The sequence below is a fragment of the Anguilla anguilla genome, chromosome 11, assembly GCF_013347855.1.
Source record: "Anguilla anguilla isolate fAngAng1 chromosome 11, fAngAng1.pri, whole genome shotgun sequence".
NCBI classification, from domain to species: domain Eukaryota; kingdom Metazoa; phylum Chordata; class Actinopteri; order Anguilliformes; family Anguillidae; genus Anguilla; species Anguilla anguilla.
The window spans coordinates 25458733-25484129 of NC_049211.1; the positions used below are offsets into that span (position 1 = coordinate 25458733).

General features: G+C 43.4%; 1 protein-coding gene across 4 annotated transcripts in view; it reads right to left on the reverse strand.

Moving 5' to 3' along the window:
* Positions 1-25397, reverse strand: part of LOC118207780 (synaptotagmin-2-like) — a 102664-nt gene that overhangs the window by 21717 nt on the left and 55550 nt on the right. For 2 of the 4 annotated variants that reach the window (XM_035381813.1, XM_035381809.1), the window contains exon 1: positions 16359-16544. The exons of 1 other annotated variant lie outside the window; for it this stretch is intronic. The gene's annotated coding sequence lies outside the window, so the exon portion shown is untranslated. One more of the 4 variants, XM_035381812.1, reaches the window with a different exon arrangement.

Here is a 25397-nt window from a genome sequence, read left to right on the forward strand (position 1 = left end):
TGGAGCAATTCCGGACTTTGGGGTTTGCGTTATTCTCAGAATCCTGCAAAGAACACGGGGTGGATGTTTTGAAACAGGGCTCTCACAGTCCTTACTCAATGCCAGCGTACACCTTTCTCTGCCAAGAGGGGGGGGGGGGCTATGTCTCAAGCCCTAATGTGGAATCAAGGTCACTGAAGTGTTTCTGGGGCTGAGTTTGCTGCAGATTGCACACAAGCAAAAGGGTGAGTCATCTGCAGTCATAACTACCTAAAGTACATTTGCTTGCAGCAACAAAATGCATATTCCCCTGAAATATACATAGGTACAGCATATTGCAAACTCAGCATAATGATGCTGAATTCAGTCTTTCAGAATCATGTTTTAACAGCCAGGCCAGTGACATTGGTCACATTAGTGTATATCCTTAATAAAAGAAAAATACACTGTTTATTCTTTTTGATATCAGCAACATGTAAAATGGCAAAGAGATTTCAATCACACGCACCTAGATAAACAGTATTGTGAGGCTCAGTGGACGCGATATAGATTTATTGAAGTTTACAAAGATCCCAAGCAGCATAAAGTGTTTATGGTTTTGAATTGTAACGAACAGTAATGTCCCAGATATCCAATCCAATCAGGGCTGTGCAAGGTGGCAGAATGAGACAGGCTCACTGGGTGAACAGTGCTACCTGCACTGGGTGCTGAATGGTGCAGCAGGATATAGGGGCATTGGTGGGCTCGTATATCACCCAGCAGTGTCTGCTCATCTCTGTCCCTGTGTCTATTACTCATGGTGAGAGGTGAAGCAGATGCAGATTTTGCCTTCTGAAAATGAAAACCGTATACAAACACACACACACACGTATTAGATTAGAGAGGACCCTCTTTCAACCCTTAATTTGCATTCAGCCGAAACATCTTGCACTGACAGTTTCCCATGGCAATGTGACATGTGTTTATATCTGTGCCTGATATTCAGCTACAGACCGAGAGTGAAGCAAACCCAGACACTTGGTTAATTTAATTCAGGAGAGAAGGTGGAGCCATGAAGCTTGCATTTGACGGGGTTGGGGTGGACTTTGTTTGCTTGGAGCAATTATATAGGGTTTTTGAACTTAATGACAATATCAGCTGTCCATAATGTTGGACTGAACACCTGAAACAGACAATCTGAGTTGTGCAGACAGATCTGCAGTCATTTGAGATTGTTGCTTGTGTTGCTTACAACAGCAGAACTCTATACCCGTCATACTTCTCATTGTCCACAGTGAAAACAAACAGCACCATTCTGTTTCTATCATAGCAAATGACAGAAATGCTGTGGTAAAGGCATAATCAAATGTTGCAAAGAAATACTGAGGTTAGGTTAGGTGAGTTTATTTTCCTCAGAAAGGGGGTATTCCTTCCTGACCTCAAACAGAAAATAAGTTGGTACAGCATAGTACTTAAGCACAAAAGTAAGTCAGTAAGAGATTAGCAATGAGACACGTGCAAGTTTCTTGTTCAGAAACATTTGGATTTTTAAAGATCATAACCAACCAAAACATAACTGACAGATAGAGGACCAAACAAGAGGCAATGTCCCAAGAATGTCTGTAGTTTACCATTCCATTGCTTTGATCCACTTTACTATGTGGTTTTATATAGAGAATAAGCCATATAGAGCACATTGCTGTTTTTTTCCACACATGCATACACACACACTGAAAATGTGCAATTGCAAGATGTAAGCAAACAGACTAACAGATGACATTACTGAATCAATATAGCACTGGTTTTAGTCATTTATACTATTCACTAAATGAAACCAGAAGGAATGAATTGCACATGTATGACTTCTGCATGTATTATGCTAAGGTAGTAGCAGAATTACTAGTAAATATCAGTGTTAGCAATAGTTGTAGGAGTATTAGAAATAATAGCAGTAGCACTTTAACAAAATGGGAACTGTTCTTCTTGTGCATACCCCTGGGCTCTAACAGAGATGCAGTCAACTGAGAACATTTTAACTTGATAACAGATTAATACAATTCTGCTAATTTAGTCAGAAGTGAGTGAATGACATTGCCACTGCAAAAAATATATATATATTGTGTTTTTATTTTGAAAGATTGGAACATAGCTCTTGAATGAGAAAAGGTAAACATGTTAATTGCACAACAGCCCTACAATACATAAGGAAGTGAGATTTGAGTGAGTTCATTATGAGTACACTACAGCATAGCTGCTGAAATTCCACAGCCAGGTGTTTTTTGAGTATAAACCTCACTGGAAAAATAAGCGAAATGATTCTGTCCTAACCCACCCACACCTGGTCCAGCTCCCCCACCCATCAACCACTTACCCAACACTACTGCCAAGAGACCAATTCTGTTCTCTCAATGATATCTTGCTCACTGTCAACAAAGTCCAGAAAAATTTGCATATCCTAATTAAGGACAAGGAATTTTCAAGTGAAGACTTAGCGGAAGCAACTTGAAGATGCTCGTGGGGCCAGCACTTTCCATAATTACTCTGTCTCTAAAACAATGCAGTCAATTCTCTTACAATTGCATTATGGATAAAATCATACCCATTTTAATCTCACTGACATTGCTTACATCATGACATGGCATCACAGTAGCCATGAATGAATGCAGAAATTAAAACACACACACACAGGCTACGCACCAGATGAGGTAAACATATGTTGATAATAGATCCCAAATTATAGGCAAAGTCACTGAGATAATTATCGAGAGATCTGATGCTTGTAGATAAGACTAGTAGAGCTAGCAGTGGGACTGCCACCGACATCTACAGTCCACTGCTGTTGGCTTTCGGTGAGGGTACGGGAGGGACCAAGGTCTTAAAAAATGTATTTTGTAAATTTGTTGAAATTTCCTTATCTGTTGATGTGTCAAATGAATTCTTACCGTTCAAATTCTTACTAATAGCCTAGTACTTGCATATGAAAGAGTAGGCTACTTAACGCCGATTAGCCTATCTAGTTTCGCGCTTATGCTTGGTACAGTACCATAAGTTTTTTTTATTTATTATTTATTAATTAAAGGTATTCAAGAATTGTTTAGACATGCCTTTTCAATGTCAAGTGGTCCATTTCGTTAATAATATTTTTTTAAATCATGTTATATTTGACGACATGCTTCCGTCTGCTGCCTTCTCATGCTCTTACAAGCTGGTTGCAAAGGAAATGTGTGTTTTTCCAAATCGAACGTTAGTTCAAATCGGGGCGACAAAACGAATGGAGGGAGAGAACAAGAAAAGTTTGATTTCATTCCGAGTTATAATTACAATTTATTTCTTCTCATGCTTGTATGGCAGCCGTGATGGCGTGGAAAAACCATTTCTGCTAGTGCTAGCAGTACTAGCCTGTAGAGCTATCACAGGAGGACATCGTTGGTGCAACTGTCTGGATTTTTATTTTGTTCTATTGATGATGATGGAATTAACACTACATCAAACTACAGCAGGAACTGGGCTACATCAGCCGAAATGGAGACAACAGCTTGGTGAGTGAAACGTCTGTAATCCCTCTGTTAGATTAGAAGAGCTGGAAAAAACAAATGTCGTGCTTAGTAACTGTGTGTTTAGTAACATTAGATCGCTGTAATAATTTTTTATATTATAGCGTTGTATTCCGCCATGTCTACATTAGCTTCGAATAGGTGTTGCAGACTGCCACGTCTGAACTTTTATCTCTGAATATAGGCCTAGTGTAAAGATCTTTAAAGAGATCTGTCGGAAGTGGGGCTGGAACATTCACCGATCAATGCACAGAGAGTGACGTTCGCTGTCCTTGATGCATTGTTTGGCAACCTGTTTTCCGTTTTTGGTCTTTCAAAACACTTCTGCTTTATTGAATATACAGTAGGTTTGCTTGGTTCATTAACTGATACCTGATTTGTATTTGTATTTATTACTGGATATCAGCTATTTTAAAATCGAAAATGTAAGGTTATTTGGTCAGAAGGTCCTGGAGAGTGCTCTGCCTCCGCCTTGTGCTCAGACCCTAGCTATGCTCCCGCTGAACGCACTGCCCATGCAGCTTTGCTGCAGTGCACCGTAGGAGGAAGTGCACTCTTTCTTTGGCCTAATTAGTACGCTGGTCAGCCTTTCACACTAATAAGCTGGGGAGACTGAGCAATCACAGCGCAGCTGTTCCATTACACAACAACAAGTATCCTGGCAATAGATAATTAATGCTCTGCGACCGGATGACCACCTTTCTCTCTGGCCCAGACTCATTGCCTCCTGTTCTCCAGGGCACCACTGGCAGTGTGAAGGCATCCAGACATACGTGTCCCTCTAACTGCCTCCCCTCTTGATTTCTAAAGAACTTGTACACATTTCACCACCAAAAGCCTTGATTCAGCCTAACAGCCCAGCATAATTGTTTACACGCTATTCGAATATTGACTGCACTCCGCTTTGGCTCTTTGATTAAAAAAAAAAAAAAAAAAACGTTGGTTCTTTGCCTACATGACTCCGGGTGGGGGGGTGGAGGGTTCAGCCAATTTGGCTGTGTGTGTTGAGGCGGTAAATGAAAGAATTGGGGCATGTGTGCTCTGGCAGGAGAAGATTGGCTGGTATTGGGCAGGTCAGCAGAGGAGATTGATGGCTTGGCCCTAAAGGGATGCTGAGGAGTGTGGGCTGGCCGGCCAGCCGGACAGTTGTTGCAGGGTGCTCCATTCAGTGACTCAGAGGTGATTTAACATGGTGTCACACAAGAGCGGTTCTCCCAGTGCCCACAGTTCCAATTTGGAAATTTGGAAAAAGTGTCTGTCAAGGTGCTTGTCAGGACATTCTGGCCTTGACAGCATGCCAGGTTCCAGAGAGCCCCAGAGCCCCTGAGTGTAGCACTGAAATCTTCAGAGTCAGTGGAGGAACAGGAGGAATCATTAATGTGATCATAAATATTCATAAATAACTCTCTGAATTATGTTCAGTTATGAAAACTGTATGGTTTTTATAGCAAAGTTTATTCACTCGTATTGTAATATTATTGTAAGCTAGGTTTTTGGTGAATTCACCTCTTTGGTTTTTTCTTTATTTCGTTCTGCTAAAGGTGCAACAAATTGTGGGCATGTTATCACAGTGCAGTAAACAAACAAGCTCAATTGCGTTGCATTTATTTTGGAAACAGGAAATATTTTTGTGTGATATGCGCAGTCATAAGTAAACACAACACACCCCTTTCTGCATTTTCCTTTTGAGGTTTATAGCACCATGTTAACTTTGCTGTAGCAGTAAATGAATGAAAAACAAACTGCAGTTGCATTGCTGCATGGCACTTTGTGTCCCGCTGTATACGGAGGGGCGCAATGCTCACACACGAGTAAATTCTACCGACAGAGTGCTTTTAACCTTAATGGTTTACAAGTCTCTGTCTGCTGGATGAAAATAAACTCTGCTGCTCGTGATTCTATATTTTCTGTAAACATTGTCCTGCTTTTGAAAACCGTTTAAGACCTTTTGTAGCCATCCGTGATGCAGAGGTGGACGCGATGACCTCATATTAATTTGAGCGTTTGTGGGGGGAGGCTGAGCTGATGAGGAGTGGCTGAACGTGACGCAGCGTAGAAAGGAAATCTGTAGAGCTCCACGCAGTCTCTGTTCGGCAGGGCTCTGCAGTGCAAACTGCTGCAGCCCTGCTGCCCCAGTGAGGGCGATTCCAAAAGCACAGACGCTTAAAAACCCCCAAAAGGCCACGGACAGGACACAAAGGCACGGAGTCTCCTCCAAACCGCCATATCTGATCAATAATAAAACGCATTAACACATGCATATTCAATAAGTGCGTGTTTTCATTGTTTCTTAATGAGGGATCAATTTACAGATTTTAAGTAGGAGATAGTGTGGATTTTCTCTCTTTGAGCAAACATGGGAGCCTCTGAAATAGGCAGATGGCAGTTAGGACTTTGATCACCTTGTTTTGTCGGAGTTTAATAGGATCATTTAGGATATTACAGCTAAACCTTTTTCTTATTCACCATGTGAAGGTGAAATTGAGAATGTTGGATTTGCTAAATATAATGTGTGGATGGTTTTAAAAGGGGTGTTTATCATTATTGTTAAATATTTCTTGGCTAGGTGCCAAGTCACAATTATTTTGAAATAGTGTTGACTAGAATGTGTTCCTTGGCAGCAGTAACGTGTCTGAACGAGAGCTCTAATGTGAAAATGTCAGCCTGGAACTGAAGCGGTGATACTCAGTGCTAATATAATAATGCCAACATGTTAAATGCGTGCAGAGGCCTTGTAGCTGATCCTGTCTGTTTGAAACCATAAACAACTGCTGATGCAATAGGACAGCAAAGCTGTGACTGCCCACCATCCATCAGGATGGTCCCATTTTGAGGCATTCCTCTCTATTTTGGGACCTACCCCCTCAGTAAGCACTGTGCCATTTCAGGACTGGCTCCTCAGTGGTGCTCCTCAGACCATGGCCCTTGGGGTGATGATCAATCTGGCTGTGATCAATGGCCTAAAAGAATAAAACCCAATATAGCACAGTGCCGAGTGCATTTGATTTCTGTCAGCAAATCCAATAGCCTGCCCCTGGCAAGCAGAGTCAATTTCCCCGGCAGATTTTTGCTTCCACTCTGCATTTTCACTCTGCATATGATCTCAGATTTTTGTGTACCCCCCCCCCCACCCCCACCCCAGAGATGCACAAATACAGCAGAAGGAGCTGCACCATGCAGAGTTAAGGCTACAGGCATTCTAATGCCACATCTGCTTCGAATTGGCTATCGACCTCTGTAGTAGAACTGAAGGGCAGTTTCCATGTTGAGAACCCTCAGTTTACATTGTCCCTGATTGATTTTGGCTAACCCCCCGGGCACCAGTCGTGACGAGTGCCTGTCCAAGTCAGAGGGGAGCGGGAGAAGTGTTGAGAGTGGCCTGGGGCTATGGTGCTGCTCACCAGGTTGGCTGTCAAAGGCTACGGTTGATCTTCCCTTTTCTGTCTCAACAAGGAGGCACTGAGGAATTCTCCCCTTTACTTTCATCTCCTCTCTGAATAGGGGCTTATCAGCATGACTCAGAGAAACTGCACAGAAATCCCACAATCATTCTGTACTACAAAACAGCCCCCAATCCTACTGTACTAAATAACAGCCAGAGGTAATTCTAGGGACTGGGCCCTAGGCAGAAAATCTCATTGTGCCCTTCTGACCGACTTCCACTGCCATCATGTTTTCCAAAACTCCTAAAACCACATAACAGCCCACAGTCCTACTGTACTACATAACATCCCACAATCCTGCTGTTTTGCGTAACAGCCCACAATCTTGCTGTACAACATAACAGCCCATGATCCTATTGTTCTACAAGACAGCCCCCAGTCCTACTGCACTACATGACAGCCCACAATCCTACTGTACTACATGACAGCCCACATTTCTACTGTACTACATGACAGCCCACAATCCTACTGTACTACATGACAGCCCACATTTCTACTGTACTACATGACAGCCCACAATCCTACTGTACTACATGACAGCCCACATTTCTACTGTACTACATGACAGCCCACATTTCTACTGTACTACATGACAGCCCACAATCCTACTGTACTACATAACAACACAGGGAAAGGGGTGAGCGGGGGCTCAGACAGCTACAGGTTACCTGCTGAGAAACCCTGAAGGGGTGATGCTAAAACTGAAGGGGTGACACAAGAACAAAAGGGGTGATGCTAGAATGTTTCATTTTCCATGTTTACAACATGACATTAAGATGGGAATATGCAAGCATGAGTTGTTTCCATGGTTCTCTTTGTAATGCATTTGAAGGTTTTTCTTGATACCTCTTTAATGTGTGAAGTCATTAACTCATACTCTCTCCTCACAACAGAAGTATTTCTGCTTCGGTCCAGTTTATGAAAAATTCATCCCACTTGTTCAAGAGGATGATAGCACAAACATAACCCACTTGACAGTGACTAAGGTGGCCATGGCAACAACCAAACCAAAAGGAAAACATTTTAAAATGTTTCATTCCTGCGTTTTATGAAGAGTTCAACTGAAGAAAATACTCATCTGCATTGCGGTCAATACCACATTTTACAACAGACAAAGGACAGTTTCCTGGCAGATGAAAAGGCATCAGAAAGGACTAAAAGAATGGGCAGGGCTAAATTGCTGGAACAAAGTGAAGGGTTTTGAGTCAAGCTTTTGGAGCAGGCGTTTTTTTTAATCAATAATTGGCCCTGTTATTATATCTTCAGCTAAATATGCTTAAACGGTATGGACTGTCAGTTTGCAGAGACTGCTAGGCAATTTAAAATATGCATTCAGCTATTTTAAAACAGAATTGTCCGGAGGAAAGTAATCACTTGATCAAGTCTGGAGAAATTGGAACAGTACTCTTCATTGCAGTGGCAGGGCAGGCATTATTCCGGTAAAAGCATTTGTTTAATCATGCAAGTGTTTATGGTCCAGGGGGACGTGTTTTTAAGAAGCTGTAATGTAGTCTCTAATGAAGACAGTGGGAAAATGGCAAGGCAGCCATTTCTGGATCGAAAACCTTCCTCACCTCCGTCACTTGACGACACAGGGCCCTGTTAATCGCTGCCCAGCATACAATAATTCAGTTTCATTAATTGAAATGTGCCATTAAATTAATTGGCATCAAGTCACTGCTTCCAGCTGACTCACTGTAGTCTCCAAGCATTACTGAAGCACGTAGAACTATTTGCTGATCCGGCATGAACTCTTGACGCATCTAGCAGTCGCAGAGCCAGTGAATTCATTGCTAATCCAGAGAAGGAACAAAACTAAGGAAGAGAATGAGTCAGACCCCTTACAGTCTGGTTCCCCGAGCAGCGTGATGCGGATGTACATTTCGCACCCATTCTCTTTGCATCCTCTGAGATCAAAAGACATTTCAGCAGATTTCAAACTGTTTCAGCGCTTTTCCAGTTTATGAGCCATTCACCCTAAATAACAGCCCCTGCGGCTTTAGTACCACCCAAAATGCATTTCACTGAAATTGTGCTTTGCCCCTTGCCCCTCCCCCCTCCCCCTTTTTAAAATACTGCACAAATGCCTCAAAAGCACACCAGTGCCACATTCTGTATTTTTACCTCAAAAATGTTGAGGAGCAGATCATATCCCTGATAAGTCACAGGGAAAAGAACAATCTGGAAAACTTTAGGCTCACCGTACAGTCAGGTCTAAGCAGCATTCCCCTTCAAGCTTGCGAAGCCCCATCCCATTCCTCCTTCATTATCAAGCGCACCTGCTTACCACCGCCAGCCCCGGCAAGGTGACATTTGCGCACTGCTAGAGCCATTGATCGACACCACTCTTCCGGCACCGCCGGTCGAGTGGTTCCCCCAGGAAGGGACATTTTCGGTGTGGGGTGCAGTATATTTGCCCTCTCCTCCCTTCCCTTTCTCCCTTTGTGTACACAACCCAGCAAGCGGTCGCAATAAAAATCAATGCCATGAGAGCACTCTGCCAGAACCGAGAGGTGACAGGAACAATGATGCCGCACGTCTAAACTTTCATCCGATGTGTAATACAGTAAAATCAATTATGACACATTACTCGCTGCAGAGAAGCAACGGTATGTGGTTCTTAGATGCCATGTTCTTAGATAGACCTTTTCATATGAAAAAAAGAGATACGTTTAGGGCAGTGCAAAGTAGTCTGATGCAAGATTACTTATGCCTGACTGTGTGAACTGCATGATATGCCCCAAAACATCTCATTGTGTTCTGCAATACAGCTCCAGTTGGTAGATTTATAAATACCTGTCTTTGGAACAATGGGAGCTCCTGCAAAGGCCAATTGTTCTTCAGCTGTTATCTATGGAGCAAAGGCTCAGAGTTTCCTTTGGAAGCGATAGCCAGGATAATTTACAGCAGCCTCTGTGCAACACTTAAATGTGCTCCCCTTATCCTACAGATTAATCACATTGACTAAAAGGTATTAGCAGATCCATACGCTGCTTCCATAACAACAAGAAATAAACAGAAATTTTGAAGCATAGCAGTGCAGAGTCTGTGGGTTCCTATGGCTTTTGTTCCAATATGGAAAATGGCTGTGGGAATTTTCAAATTCTGCCTAAATTCAGATGTGGTTATGGTAGTCTAAGTCTAGTGTTGTCTAGTGTTTTTTCTTTGAATGCAGTGGGCTGTTTCAGCACAAAGCCAGGTGTTGGATTGTGTTGAAACCGTGAGCGGGAATGTCTTATTCTGTTCAAATGACCTCAGTCAGTCTCTAAGATCAACATTATCACGGGTATAAAGGAGAGTGCAATACACACCAGCAGAAGAAGATATGCTGTTATGCTGCCTATACAACCATATTTCTGGCTGAACTGTATACATATGGTTATTAAATGCTTGATTGTGATGGAGTCATGCCCCTTTCCTGTGTCAGATGGTTGATTACCGTCAATCAGTTAACGAGGAACATCTGTGGGTTATGTTTCGATGATTCTCTGACTGGCACCTGCTAGGCCTGCTGCTTCCATTGTTCTGATTGGTGCAAGATTAAAGACATATCGATGCATTCTGATGACTAGACATTTTCAAACAGATCTGCACAGTAGCCCAAGTGGAGCGGCACTGCAGTTTCTTCAGTGAATCTCGTAAAGTGAAGGTGACTCCTTACTCTCTCACTGTTACAGGCAGAGGGTGATGATTACGGCAAACGGGGAGGGCGGGGCTTGGAGAGAGGCTGTCAACGTTGCCAGTGTGTCCCCTGTCCCATGGCGTGTTAGGACATATCAAGGTGCTCCTCAAGTTTATGAATTTGGACTCGAGCCCTGTGCATTTTCGGGAAAGAGAGAGAGGGCGAAGGGCATGCATCCGTCTATGCCGAAGCCCAGCAATGATGTTCTTGGTTAAAAATAGGTCCATTGAAATTCATCTTAATATGCCAAAGCAGATGAGTGGGTGAATCTGTGGGTTAATGGCCTTCCAAATTCTGTGGGGTGGGCTGAGTTTTCAGCAGGTTTTTTTGAAAGACAAAGAATTTCTCTCTTCTTTTCTAATAAAATGATGATGGATTTGCACTGTCAACTAAATGCTGGAGGGTACGGTGACTGAGCATAAACGCAGACGAGCTGAACCCGCCCACAGCCCGTCCATCAGCTGGCTGAGTTCCCAGAGACGAAAGGGGAAATGTTGGTGAGGTTTTCTGTATATTCTGAACTCCCCACACTTCTTTTCCCCCATTCGGTCACAGTCCTTTCCGCATGGCAGTGTGTGGGAGGAAGTAATCGGCTGTAATCCTGGATAATCACGGCTATTACCCGACCTCATAACAAGTGTATAATCTGCAATATACGAGTAAGATTTCCCCAGATAAACTGCAAAAGCTGAATCTCTGTTCCAGATGAATATGGTTCATTGTCTTCTTTCCCGTCTAAATAAACATTAGCATTTAACCAAAATTTTACCCAGAAGAGAAATGTTCCGAAGAGTTCTGAAAGAATAAAATCAGTACATATAATCATTAGGCCATTTTATTGGCATCATTACTTTGATGTTCTGCTTTACAATTATGCTTTGCCAAAATGTTTTCTATGAAAGGCCTCGGACTAGATCTGGAGTAAAATTATAGGCCTAATTAGTGTCACTCTGCCTCTGCTGTCAGTTGTAAAGTAGATACTATAATGAACTGTTACTGACTTTAATCTGCAGGGCAGATGTCTATGAGAATTATTGAAACAAGGATTTTAAGAAAATCCACAGTGTGCACAAACACACTCTGTTATGAAAGGGTCCCTCTGCATTTTATATTTATATCTCTAGATGGAATGCTCAGTCTACTGTTATGAAAAAAATAGACATTGCCTTTGGGTCAAATTTGGGGGCTCCACAGCTCAGCATTATGGGTATTATTCCCTTTCTTAACATGATTACATTAGAATGTTCATTCTCAATTTTGTGCAACATGGACGATGGTAATGAACATCTCATGCATAGAATTGTGCTTTAGTCAAATTAATAAAAATTCTAAGGCCTAAGATTTTTTATCTAGGTAATAGTTTGGGGAAATATAAAATAACTGGCTTAAATGTTGATTAGGCTGTATTTCACAGAAATGTAACCAAAAATCAACCACTCTTCTGGGCAGTTTATTAAATTTGTTATCCGATTGCACGGTATAGAGTTTGCTCAAATAACCAGTTTGGAAACATTTATCTCCATGGCTGGTGTGCGCACACGTCATTGTCTGTACTGCTCTAAGGTTTCTGGATGCATATTTATGACTCGTTTTAATACCCAAGTGTCATGACATTATTTCTTTAAAAGCTTCTTCCTGGATATCAAGGAGACAGTGTGCAAGAACAGTGACGCTTACGATGACGTATTGTACATAAACAACCAAAAACAAACGGGCACTTAAGGACATGCAGCCGTCCATTCTCAAGGTTAGAGGGGTTACAGTGCTCAGTGCTAAACGCTTGCTGGAGCAGCCTTTGGAAAGCCTGTTCTCTTAAAGTGCTTTTGCCCTTGTTAATGACACAGTGATGAAATATGACAAACACACAGGAGCCAGGTCTTCTTCCCTACAAATGCGGCAATGCTTTATATTTCAGGCCGAGAGAGGAACCATCCGTCTTAGTTTGTGAGACAGGCAATTTTCAAGGCACCAATGCAATGGGTAGGCAAGACAATTGAACAGAATTGGGTTACAAGCCTGGCAAAGGGCTGGATAAACCTGTCAGGCACATGTGGGCCGGAGGCCCGAGGCAGTCTCCAGTTCAACAATCAGTTGGCAAACTGGACGTTTTGCACATTTTCAGATTCAGTTCAAAGCATTGTTAGAAATAGCTTTGCCTGTATTAGGTTTTCGCTTTTTTATTTTTTTTTACATTTCACCAGAGAATTACTGTCAGATCCCTCCGCAGCCATGTTGTATTCTATGTTGAAAATGTCCCCACGGCAGAATTGAACATAGTGTTGTATTTTGGCAAGTGATCCAGCAAGCTGTAGCATCATGCACCACAGACTAATGTTTTTTCGCTTGTTAATTTCACCACTCAGCTGGGTGCAAGTCACCGGACACAGCAAGTGTCTGTATGCGTGACATGTAAATTTGTGTTGGCTTGGCTGCTCTGTCATTTCACTGTAGCGGTGTCACCGCGGTTCAGTCGCCTTCTATCTTCCCTGCATGCGCTGCCTCAAAGAACCAATTTCCGAAGGGTTTGATTTCCCATGTGAGTTCCTGCAGTCCCAGGCGATCACCAACTGGGTTGTTGGTCTCATAGGTGCTGTGTGCCTCTCTGCTTTGACAATCTGCTTTGAGAATTCAGACTGAAATGAAATCACTCCTGCTATTATTTTTTCCTCCTAGCTTCAGGGCCCGCTATTACAGCCTCTTCGCTTGATATCTTTTTATCACAAAAAAACGTTTAATTTTCTATGTTGAGATCAGATTCTAAACAGTTAAGCGGAAGGGTGGTAACTTGTATTGTGAGCACAACAAGAAGTGTTGCTGTCATGCATTATCATGAACAGATCGATGACGGTACAATCCATCACTTTTATGTGCTCATTAGAATGACCAATGAAAAAGACAAAGATCCGCTCTCCGACTCTCAGTCAAATCCACACGCCAATGAGTGTCAGTTTTTCAATGAATCACATATAATTTTAAAACGAGTAATGGTACGAACTGTGTTACATGTTCCTCCCATGATGCCTTTTTTTCAATGATATCAAAGGGGGAAAAAACGCAGTGTCATTGTACAAATGAACCACACCCCTGAGTGGGAAACACGCTATGGGGAATATTCTATGACACGCACTATGGGGAATATTCTATGACACGCACTATGGGGAATATTCTATGACACACACTATGGGGAATATTCTATGACACTTCACATTTCGGTGTTAACTGATAACTGCTTGCATCAGATGGCCTGCTCGGCCCCAATGCTCCTGATTGATCGGCTCTGATTACGTGAAAGAATAGGCAAAGCTCCCACGGGACTCTGGATGCCTGGATTCAATCTGCCTCCACCGCAAATGAAGTGTCACTTTAGAAAACAATGGCCCCTGTCAGAGGCGAGCCAAGCAAAACGGCTCATTTCACATGGAAATGAGTATGGAAAAGGCCTTGTGCACAAAAAAACAGAGAAATCACAAAGAAAATAACGGTGAACAGTCAGATCAGCACATGCCATAATATTCCCCTTGGAACATAAATGGAAATCCATTCCTTCCATTTTTTGTTCTGGTATTGTTAATCAAACAGGGAAAAAATGCTGCATTGCATATTCAGTTTGTAATTACTGTTTTTTTTCCCCCTAGGGCAAGCCAAGATTAAGGTTATAAACAGGGACTGAAACAGTATTTCCATTTAGAGTGTTTGCAAAGCAATGGTAAAAATTAATCATGCTATAGCAAGGTGGCAACATAAATGATAAAGTCTATCAATAATTGAGCACAATAAACATTAATGAGAAACAAGCATGAACAATTTCAGTATATTTACCAATAAAGTTATTGCTTACACTTTAGCTATGTAACTTAAGTACTCTTATTTACTGAGAGAAATACTTGATAGTTTGGCTAATTTGTGACCCCTCCTAGGTACTGGAATAAATGAGCACCCATTAAATCCAGCCAGTGCATAGTTTACAACATGAGTCCCACACCTTGATTAAAATAAGCAGCCAATCCAGACCCAGTTTGACCTTAACTCGGTAAGCTATTGGCTAGCTGAAATGCAAGCATATCCCATGGCTCTCCAGGACCTGGGCTGGGAACCCCTGAGTTACTTAAGTTGCTTCCCAGATGTGAGAACTGGAAATAGAGGAGGGGAAAAAAGACCTTTCAAGGACTGATTGTCTTGAGCCTGATCCTGAATATTTCCCATCGTAAATAAAGTGTCAGCTTTCACATACAAATCCCTTTATAATCAGTTTGCACTCCTTGTAATAGTTTTGATTATAACTTAAAATCAGCATAATGTCTGTTCCGTAATGTAAAATGACGCCAATCTCTGTGACGTCAGTGTAATCATTTGCTGTGCAGAAAGAGAAAAGGTAATGCAATCAAGCTGCAGATGTGCAGTGCTAATTTAACAGATGCGCAGTTGTCACAGAAAAGAACTGGATACCGGTACAATATAAGTTGCGTTTTAAAGGAGTTGTAGCCTGGCCTAGCCCACTGATGTGGATAAGCATGACTGTTTCACATGGACAGGTAACAGGCAGCTCTCCTTGGCAGGATACCACCCTCCCTCAATGTCAGAGTGCCTGGGACAGGTATGCCCTTGGGCATGTCCTCACAAGCACTGTCTGGAAACACCCCAGTGGGGAGGCTGCGATAGACTGGCATGGGGATCCCAGAGAAACCCCTGGATTCAGCTTTCTTACACTGCCTCTCCTCTTTCCTCTCTTACAGTGAAATACTTGCAAACTACTGTGGAGGACTAGTTTCCACACACACACACACATACATGTCCACACACCTGCACACACACATACATGTCCACACACCTGCACATACACACACACACACACACACATACATACTGTATGTACACGCACACACGCAAGTGTGCGCGTTAAGACGGACATACGCACTCACACACATTATCACACGCACAGTCAGCTAAAGTCGTAATTCCTTGCTGTTTTATTTTTTTCAGTTTTTTCAACTGGGATGTTGAGGGCTGTAAACTGGCAACCCTGCGGTGGCTCACGAGCGCCAGTGAGAGGGAAAAGCACACGTGTGAGGCAGGGCACAGCAGCCCCTGCGGACAGCTCAGAGCTGAACAGTCCCTTAAGCGTAACTGCAGAATCAACCCCTCTCACAAGTCAAATGCAGGCTGCCTCTCAAAGCACTGCTCCCCAAGCATCAGCAAAAAATGACATGACCTGACAGCAAAGTGATGAAACAACATTCAGAGATTTTTTTGCCTCCAGAAACACACAGTCTCTGAGTAGGTTATAGGAGACACACTCATAATTGCAATTTGGAATGTAACTACCTTTACAAAGTGCAAATCAGCCTTAAGACAAGATTAAGTGTACAACTCATTAGGGGAATCACAAATACAAAAATAATACACGCATGAGGTATCCACCAATCTTAGGATCCGAAACAATGCAGTTATTGCCATTGTAAATACTATACACTTTTTTAGCATGCCAAAAAACCCAGTCAAGCAAATTATTATGTCAGCATAACGCAAGAGCCCCGGTCTGACCTTCCACTCGCACACTGTCCAGTTCTGTTCAGCTCAGGACTGGACCATCACCGCCAGTCAATCCTCAAACTCACTTCTGCCATCAGTAGACCCTTACTCGGGTCCAGAAACAGTTAAATCCAAGGGTAGGGGGATGGCAAGGAGTGAATCCTATCTCTAGTGAGTGGTTTTCAGCCTTACCAGTGAAATCTCCTCTGTCCTATTCCCCGCAATGGGCCGACCCATCCAATAGCGAGGCACTTAGGGTTAATGTTTAATCTCCGTAGTAACGTCCCCCGATTGCTCTCCCATCAGCCTGAGAAACTGCAGTGCTATCCTCACTCCCCTCCACTGCAGCACTACTCCCTCTCCTGTACACACTCATTCTCTCTCTCTCTCTCCCTCCCACACCCCCTCCCTGCCTCTATCCCTCAATCCCCTCCTCCCTTTCTCTCTTCACTCTGTCCCTGAACACCTCCCCCTCCTCTTCCCCCCCCCCCCCACCCCTCTCTCTCTCTATTCCGATTTACAATGCTGCTCACAGAGTACTGCATGCAGCACTCTGCCAAGGACCAAAATTCAAGGGCAGTCCTAAAGGATCGATACGCAAAAGCTGCCAAGCCTCAGCCCCTCCCCCGCCCCCCAAACCCCAAAACCCCTGCCACACATGTAAGGAACTCACAACGGCTCTCTCCAAAAACCTCTGTCAGAGAGGGGGGAGAGATACTTGGGAGAGGAAGACATATGAAAAATTTTTGTTTTGAAAATGAGGCGAGGAGGAGAGCGAGATTGAGAAACAGCATCTCATCTCCACTGCACACACTGCAGCAAGCAAGGCCCAGCCGCTGAAGTGCTCTCTGTAACTGATGCGGCAGTTTTTTTTGCTTTTTTTTTTGCTTTTTTAACCGGACGAGCCGGCAGGCACCTGGTATTGAACAGGCGACTGGCCGAGCTGCCTCTGCTCGTGCGGTTATTCCCCCCCAGCCCAACGAGACTCCCTACCGGGCCGTCCCTTTTTAACACACTATGCAGTTACTCGGTTGGCGCACTTCTCTCCCTCTTTCCTGCTTATCGCTTAGCGCTCTGCAGCCAGAGGAAAGAGGCAGGAGCAGCGGCTAGCTGCCCGCGCAGGGCAGGGGTGAATCGAGGCGACGCGGATTCCAGACGATGGGTCGCATCCCCGTGCAGAAAAACGCTGAGGACTCAAAGGTCGTTCCTCCAGAGGCGCTTGCTTTAATGCACAGAGCTGGTCCGGATGAACAGCTTCAGCACGTCGTGCTGGGAGAGAGGGCAGCACACCGGGTCGCTCGGTCTGAAAATCAGCTCGCTTGCCTGCTGCGTGTCAGTACGAGGTCATGATCACGTTTGGCCCAATCGAGCCTCTTTCTGACCCAAGCGCATTTGTCTAACTTTAGAACAAAAAGCTTAAAATACGGATGGGCAAACAGTAGTACTGGAGCAGAGATCGTCAGACCAGGTCTCGCTGACTCATGGGGTCGACTAGTATTCGTAGTCACTAAGCACTTACTTGATTAATTAAAGCAGTTAATTGCACGGCTAAGTCACCCCATCTAATTTCATGGGGCTGAACTGGTTGCTGAATTGCTCATAAAACCCATGGCATTTGACCCTGTGGCTATCCGAGTTTTGGACTGATCGTTACTGATCGTATTAGCTTTGACACATTTGAAATTGGCTTTAGAGCAGTGGTTCTTAACCTTGTTGGAGGCACCGAACCCCACCAGTTTCATATGCTCATTCACCGAACCCTTCTTTAACTAACTGCAGACTAGACTGAGGGGTGGACCTCTGCGGCGGAGGCTCCACCGAACCCCTGAGACCGACTCACCGAACCCCTAGGGTTCGACCGAACCCAGGTTAAGAACCACTGCTTTAGAGTCAAGGGGGCACAACAGTCTGTCTTTGGCCAGTTCATGGACAAAAAAAGAAAGGAAGGAAAAGGGGAGGGATGCTAAAAAAGTTGACACAAGATAAGGGAGAAGGTACACCACATTTTTGCAAGGAATAAATAGGTTATAAACAGGTTTAGAATATATAAGATGTCCCCTTTTAAGCTGCTGATTACCCTAAAATGGCAGAAGTTGCACAACCCTGGAAAGGATCTATGTAAAAGAGAACAGTAAGCTAGCAGGTTTGATTGCAGTCTCTTTGAGCTGCTGGGGTCAGTTGCCGCCCCAAACCAGCCCTACTGTGTGCCAACTTCCCAAGATGCATCAGTGCTGTGCCCTCTACCTGCCAACGGCCGAGGCCCAGAGCAGATTCTATCAGCCCCGCAGGGACTGAGTGTGCTGGCCTGGCAGGGTGAAGGAAGACCGTGTTACCAGAACAGCAAACTGTACATTAATCTGAGAGGGTTTCTCCCATCCTCCCCCCCTTCTCTATCTCTCTCCCCTCTCTCTCTCTCTCTCTCTCTCTCTCTCTCTCTCTCTCTCCATCTCCCTCTCCCTCTCATTTCTTGTTAGGAAAACCAGTCAATGATACCATGAAATAAAAAACCACAATGACAATAAATTACAGTTAGTAGAGAGAGAACCGGCACTTGTGTTTGTTTTGCCATTTGTACAAGTGTTACTGGTAGTTCTAGAGGTCATATTAATTAAAGGTAATTATTTTTGCAATTATTTTAGAGATGATAAATTCAAGGGTTTTGTTTACATTGGGTCGATATTCAGTGAAGCCAGAGTAAAATGAAGAAGAGGATGGTTGTCAGAAACTGAAAATGTGAATTTGTTATTTTGTTTGCTATGTTTCCTCTTGCCAAGGTAGGCGATTGTGGGCTGGCTGGCTTTTATTGTGTGTCATGAGAAATGATCATCTTCCCTTAAGAGAAGCTGCCTCTTCAGCAGCCAGCAATGAGCACTTGAAAATGAAATCAATACAACTTCAATCACTGGAGACGAAGGGGAAACAGATGGCCCTTTCCCTTTCACGATCCAGGCAATCTCTGCACCAGGGAAAAATGCACAAAATTTACTTTTGGGATGAGGATCAGCAGCACGTACACTTTCAATTTGATATTGACATTCTAAGCGATGCCTTTCATATTAATTGTTGGTGTACACCGCAAGATTTTGTGTAAGATTTAAGTTATTCTTTACTAGGAATAGTGATGCTTGTCTTTGAAATGCCTTTCGCTCCAAGAACCTGTATTGTTGTGCAAATTAGAGCAGAAGGATTTAACAGGACAAAATTGCTCGTTATTGCTCTTCTTTATCATTGTTGCTGCTTTACCTACCATGGGTGGAGCTGGCTCCTCAAACTGAAACTACATGCAAAAAAAAAACATCACCAATCAAGGCTGTCTGTACTGACAGACATAGAAAACATAGTTTCACTATCGCCATGAAAAATTTAATAGAGTTTTACAAAATCGTCTGGCTCTAAATGTCAGGGCTGGAAGTAGCTGGGATCAGTGCTTGTGTTAAGAGCGGCCCCGTCAGCGGCCGTACATGGGGCTTCGTGTAGGTATCAGCGTCTCTTGGATCTGTCACTTCTCTCTGACATTTGCATAGTATTCAATCATTTTTCCCAGTGCAAGGGGAGCAAATGAAGTGGATGCATGGTGGAAAACTCGCACCAACACGTTCAGTTCAAAGGCAGAACTCTACGTTACATTTATTTTGCAGTACATTACATTTCTGTACAGGCAGACATGCCCGACATGGGCGGTTTCACGCAGCTGTAATACCGTCATCGGCATGAGAGGGAAGAATCACGAGCGTCTAAATCACGGCCCTGACACAGGTGACAGGATGACGTAGCGCCCCTTGGACGAAAGGAAGTGATTCAGCACCTTTAGTTATGCAGGTGTCATTGATTAGTCCTGTATTTACCCCCTCCCCCCCCCGGAGCGGAGAAATGAGGGAGCGATAACAAATGGCGCTTTCACTGCTTGACCTTTCACCCCGCGTCTCGAGCGCACGACAGAGCGCCGTTGGTTTATGGCTCTGCGCTGCTGCGATGCCATTCACCAGCACAGTTGTGATAATGAAATTCCTCATAAATGACAGAAAAGAAGAACATCGGTAAACATAATGCCAAGAACAGGTCGTTCATCCCAGTCTGGGCTTGTCATTGTGCAGCAGAAGGCAGAGTACTGTGTAGACACTGGACTGCTTTGACTCAATGATCCGTTAAGCTGTTTCCCGCACTGACTGTAACGGGACATACACCCTCTGCAGCAGCCTTTATCATTAGAATGGCCGGACAGAGCAGAGAGAACAGATGCCAATCACTGCGTGGAAATAAAAGCCATTTTTATAAAATATCAATGCTAAATATCAATGAAAAATAAATATCAGTATGAAAAATTATAATGATACACTTCAGGAAGGCAAATCCTCCACAATCCTGACCTAATTATTCAACCTTCTCTCCATTGACTGTGAAAAATAATTAATCATAATTTAAGCATTACATTTATCTGATCTCATATTGTTCAATTAATATTTAAAAGGGGTGCGTTAGAAACCTGTGTAAACTTTACTGTCAGCTGTGGAGGATTTGCTTTGAACGGACAGAGGCTAGCAAGTGCCACTTGACATAAAAGTTAATTAGGCAGCGGCGTGCTCACCAGGAAAACAATGACCGCGCAAGGCTGGGGCTTCCAATAAAGGGGAGATTCTGAGGCATGATGGGAACTCTTGCTACTCAGACACTTCAAATCATGACATCAGGATTCTCATTCAGGGAGAATATCAGAAAGGAAACTGTTCAACCGTATAAATTAGCACCCAATTCCTTTTCACACTTTTACTTCTTTTTGTGTAACATTGTTGGCCAGGGAATGGCCATTCAAGGTCAAAGACAAGTACTCTGTACCAGTGAAAGAGGTGGGAGCTTCTCAAATGAATCTAGGGCCATAGCCCAGATTCTGCTACAAATTATGTCTGACTGTCAAATGTCTGTTTGGAGAATACCTGTGGGAGCATAGCCACACTACTGTAGCTTGAATTATCCGAAAAGCTGTCTGATGAGTGGACTCTGTTCAGTTAGATGGGATGGCAGTCATTACTCTTTCCAGCTCTTGGTCTTTTGGTAACAGTATGTTCTGTATGCATGGCATTGAGAGTAATGGCTTAAAATACAGCAAAGGGGAAAGTTTCTAACTACCTGATACCATTAAAGCCATACCAGAGCTGCCACTACACACATCTGAGAGGGTCTCACCCTCTTTCTCTCTCTCTCTCTTTCTCACACACACACATTCACTTACTGACTTACTCACACACACACGCAGATATACACGTACAGTAAATATACACCTACACACAAACACACACTTGTCTCGTTGACACTAAATTGTAATTCAGGTGCCGGCTATCCATATGTCTGCAGATCCAAATTTCTGCTCTCCAGCACAGCAATCTGGGGTCAATCTGTGTAGGGATTAGGGAACACCTCCTGAAAGGGCACACAGCTTGTCCGGAGGAGGGGGGGTCACTGAAGGACATCCTGCTGTATGAGGTTACCTTAATCCTGGAGAATCCTATCCATATATCCCCATTACATGAAGGTGTGCCATTCCCTCTGTCCATGTGAATATGCAAGGGAGACCATTTCAAACTCCACAGAGTTTGCATGGAACCAATAACCAATAATGCATTCCAGTACCGAAAAATTTAAAAAATCAATAGTCAGTAAATCAATAGTCAAGTCAAGTCACATTTAAAATGGCCACCTTCAACCAAAGTGCTGTATGATGAATAAATACATAGGTGTGTAAAACAGAGGAGAAAGTAATAATGCACAAGAATACAATAATAATACACAGTACTGTACTAGCTGCAGGCGGTAGAGGGATGTCTGGCTAAGACCGAGATGCAGGGGGTTAGTCGCGAATAACAATTTCCAGGTTGTGAAATCAAAGGGAAGGGCTTGGCTTTGGCTCTGGCTCTGAGTTGAAAGAGTCTAGTTTTAGAAAAAGATTTAATTTGTCTATCTAAAATGTATGTGCAGAACCAAAATGGACACCAAGGTTTTTGGCATTCGATTTGACGAAGCACGGTAGAGGCCTTGGGTCATTAGTGAAATCTATGAGTGTCAGCCAGGCTGAAAAGGATTACCTCAGTCTTACTTTCTTTTAACTGGGGAAAGTTTTTAGCCATCCAGACTTTGATGTCGGCAAGACAAGCTGACAGGTTCTTAAGAGAACACTTGTCATTGGATTTCAATGGGAGGTGCAGCTGAGTATCGTTCACGTAAGCGTGGAAAGAAATATTGTATTTCTCAATGATAGAACCTAGAGGGATATGGATTAAAGAATAGGCCCTATTATTGAACCCTGGGGGACCCCACAGGGAATGGGAGTGGAGAAGGACAAGAAGATGGAGAAAATTCTGTTCTTTATGTATGAGGTGAACCACCTTAGGGCAGTGCCTTGAATAGCAACCATATGCTTAATTCAGTCGATTAGTATTTCATGGTCGCCCTTATCAAAGGCAGCCCTAAGGTCCAACAGAACAAAAATAGAACAATCTCCCAAGTCAACCGTCAACAGCAAGTGATTTGACATTTTGAAGAACAGCAAATTCTGAACTTTGAAAGGTTCTGAAGCCAGACTGAAAATTCTCAAAGATGTTAATTTGGTTTAAAAATGACAGCAGTTAAGAGAGCAGTCCAGGGCTTCATATAAAAATGGCAGTGGGGCAGAAATTATTGAGAACTGAGGGATCAAGATTTGGCTTTTTAAACAGGGCTTGAATCATGATGTAACACTGCCTGATACCAGAGAGTAGTTTATAATAGACAAGATTCTGGGACCAATTATGTCTAATACCATTTTAAGGAGGGGATAATGTCAAGTTGTGGGCTTCATGAGTCACAGTATCTATCATGACAAGCTCAAACTGAATGAAGACAGCAGTGTACATGATAGCTGGTAGGATCATGCACAGGAGTTGAGATGTACAGTCTAATGTCATCACAATTACCAATAAATCATTTTGTTAAATCATTGCAAGTAGTGGAGGAAGCATCAGGGCTGACATTAACAGAAGGATTCATTACGGTATTAATTGTGTTAAACAGATATTTAGGCCTGTGACAGTATTTTGAGATACAGTATTTTGAGATAATATCAGAAAATACTGTCCTCTCCCTGCTTTAAATCCTTCCTGGCACTTAACCAGACAGTCTCTCAGAATATCATATTGTAGCTTGTAGCAATAAGAACGGTGATGATGATAATAATCATCATGTTGACGATTACGATAACATCACTGAATATAGTAGGCCACAAGACATAAATGCGAAAAGGTAGTAAGAACAATTTATCTAATAGTTGTAACAAAATATGTTTTGACACTGAATGACATTTTAAAAGACTTTTACAAGTTGTGTCCCTTTGTCACTTTGAAAGTTCTAAAAAAGGAACACAAGTGCTTGTTATAGATAAGTGAGTTCATAATTTCATTAATAACATTTAATGCTCTTGTGAAGTCAGGTGCTGAGGGGTTGAGGCAGCTTCTTGTTCATTAGACTGGGTGCACAGCCCAGACATGTTAAATAGGGATAGATCATAGGTGTTGTCAGTTTTTCCACAGAAGCAAGAAAGGAGCTCCACCAATCAATGTCAGTTCTGTGGTATTAAGAGAAGTATAGCCAGAAAGTATCCACCAATCACCATCAGTGTTGTTCTGTTTGTTCATTTTCTTCATAATTTGCCCAGTCATACATAGCCTACATGTGTCAGAGCTCATTGCTACAATAGCCCCAATTAATTCAGGAGTGCATAGACACAAAGTATGTGCTCTCCTCCAATGCATGTGAAGTCACCACCACTTCTTATCACAGCACAGTTTGCAAGTCTGGCTACAGACATCAGTCGGGCATGACGCTATGCCCATTTAGCTTCATGTGCAGCTAAAGGGGCAGAGTTGTGTGGACCATGCGCTGGTCGCTCGTGAGTGATGACACACTGTAATCCCATCTGACTGAAGCCCATTGCCGTCCCTGGGCAGCGCTACAGTCAATTGTGCCTCGCCATGCAGGGCTACCAGCAGGCAGCTGGAGTTGCCATGGTGCAGATTTGAACCCAGATCATGAGGGCCCATCCATGCACTAGAACAGTGCCTTAACGGAATGAGTCACCCAGCAGCACCACCAGCAGACTCCTTGACTTTTTATGTGAAATAGCGAAAAGTGATGACAGCAGTGCCCTGTCCTTATTTTATTGTTGAGGGTTTTGAAGCTGCTCATTGTTCATTAGTGCAGGGTGTGCCGCCCTGCCCCCCCCCCCATGGCGGCACTCTTCCCTGGCTTTTTATTAGTCTGGGTCCTGCCTGAGAGTTTCCAGGCAGTGATCAATCAAGGAAATTACTTAATGAATCAGGAAAGCACTGGAGAGCCGGGGCCTGGGCTGCGCGGTGGAGCCGGGCGCATTAAAACCTGCGATAAATCACACGCCAGCATTGAGCACGGGATCATTACTCCTGCCTGCGCTGTGAGCTACTGCCTGGCTCCCCCATCGGCCCGTCCCAGACCACCTGCTCCCAGCCCCAGCCCCCTCCACCGCTCTGTAATCTTCTGGGGAACCCCACCCCCAGCTCGGAGAACGCCGTTATCCTCTGTCGGTTGATTTCTGAAACCTGCTTACATTTCATGGCACGCGTGTTCTACACCGAGCCCGCGCTGGTCATTGTTTTCGCTCGAGAGGCAGAACGGATGCGGGACCCCATTTCAAGCGTATTAAATATCAGAAAGGCCCAGCAGCAAATCAAATCTGAACCTTGTCGCCAGCCGGAGTGTGTACCTGGCTGTTTTAGCTCAGAAATTCACAGGACGTTTTAAGTTTCAATCTCCACGTCAGCCTGCAACCGCAGTTTGTTTTTTTTTCTCCGCAAAGCAATCCAATATAATTTGAGGATGAATGGAGCTGAGAGGCAGACCCATCAAAATCCAATGTGCTCTCCAGAATGGTACACAGAAAACCATGCTCTTTTAACTCTAAGAGTACAGTTTTATTGAACACTGTTAAAACTGATACACTGTTATGGTCAGTGTAATACTAGGTATTCTGTTGTGTAAGACAATTGTATGGATTGTCAGAATAAACAATAAAATTAATATTCATTATATCTTCCTGTTGATGGTGAAGTTGGGAAGCATGGGAAATTAGTTTATTTGTGTGACTAGCTCAAGGGACTGTGCTGTTTCCACCATGAATACAACACAGAGTTGTGTTTTAGGTTCTGTAATTGTTTCTAGCAATTTGCTCTC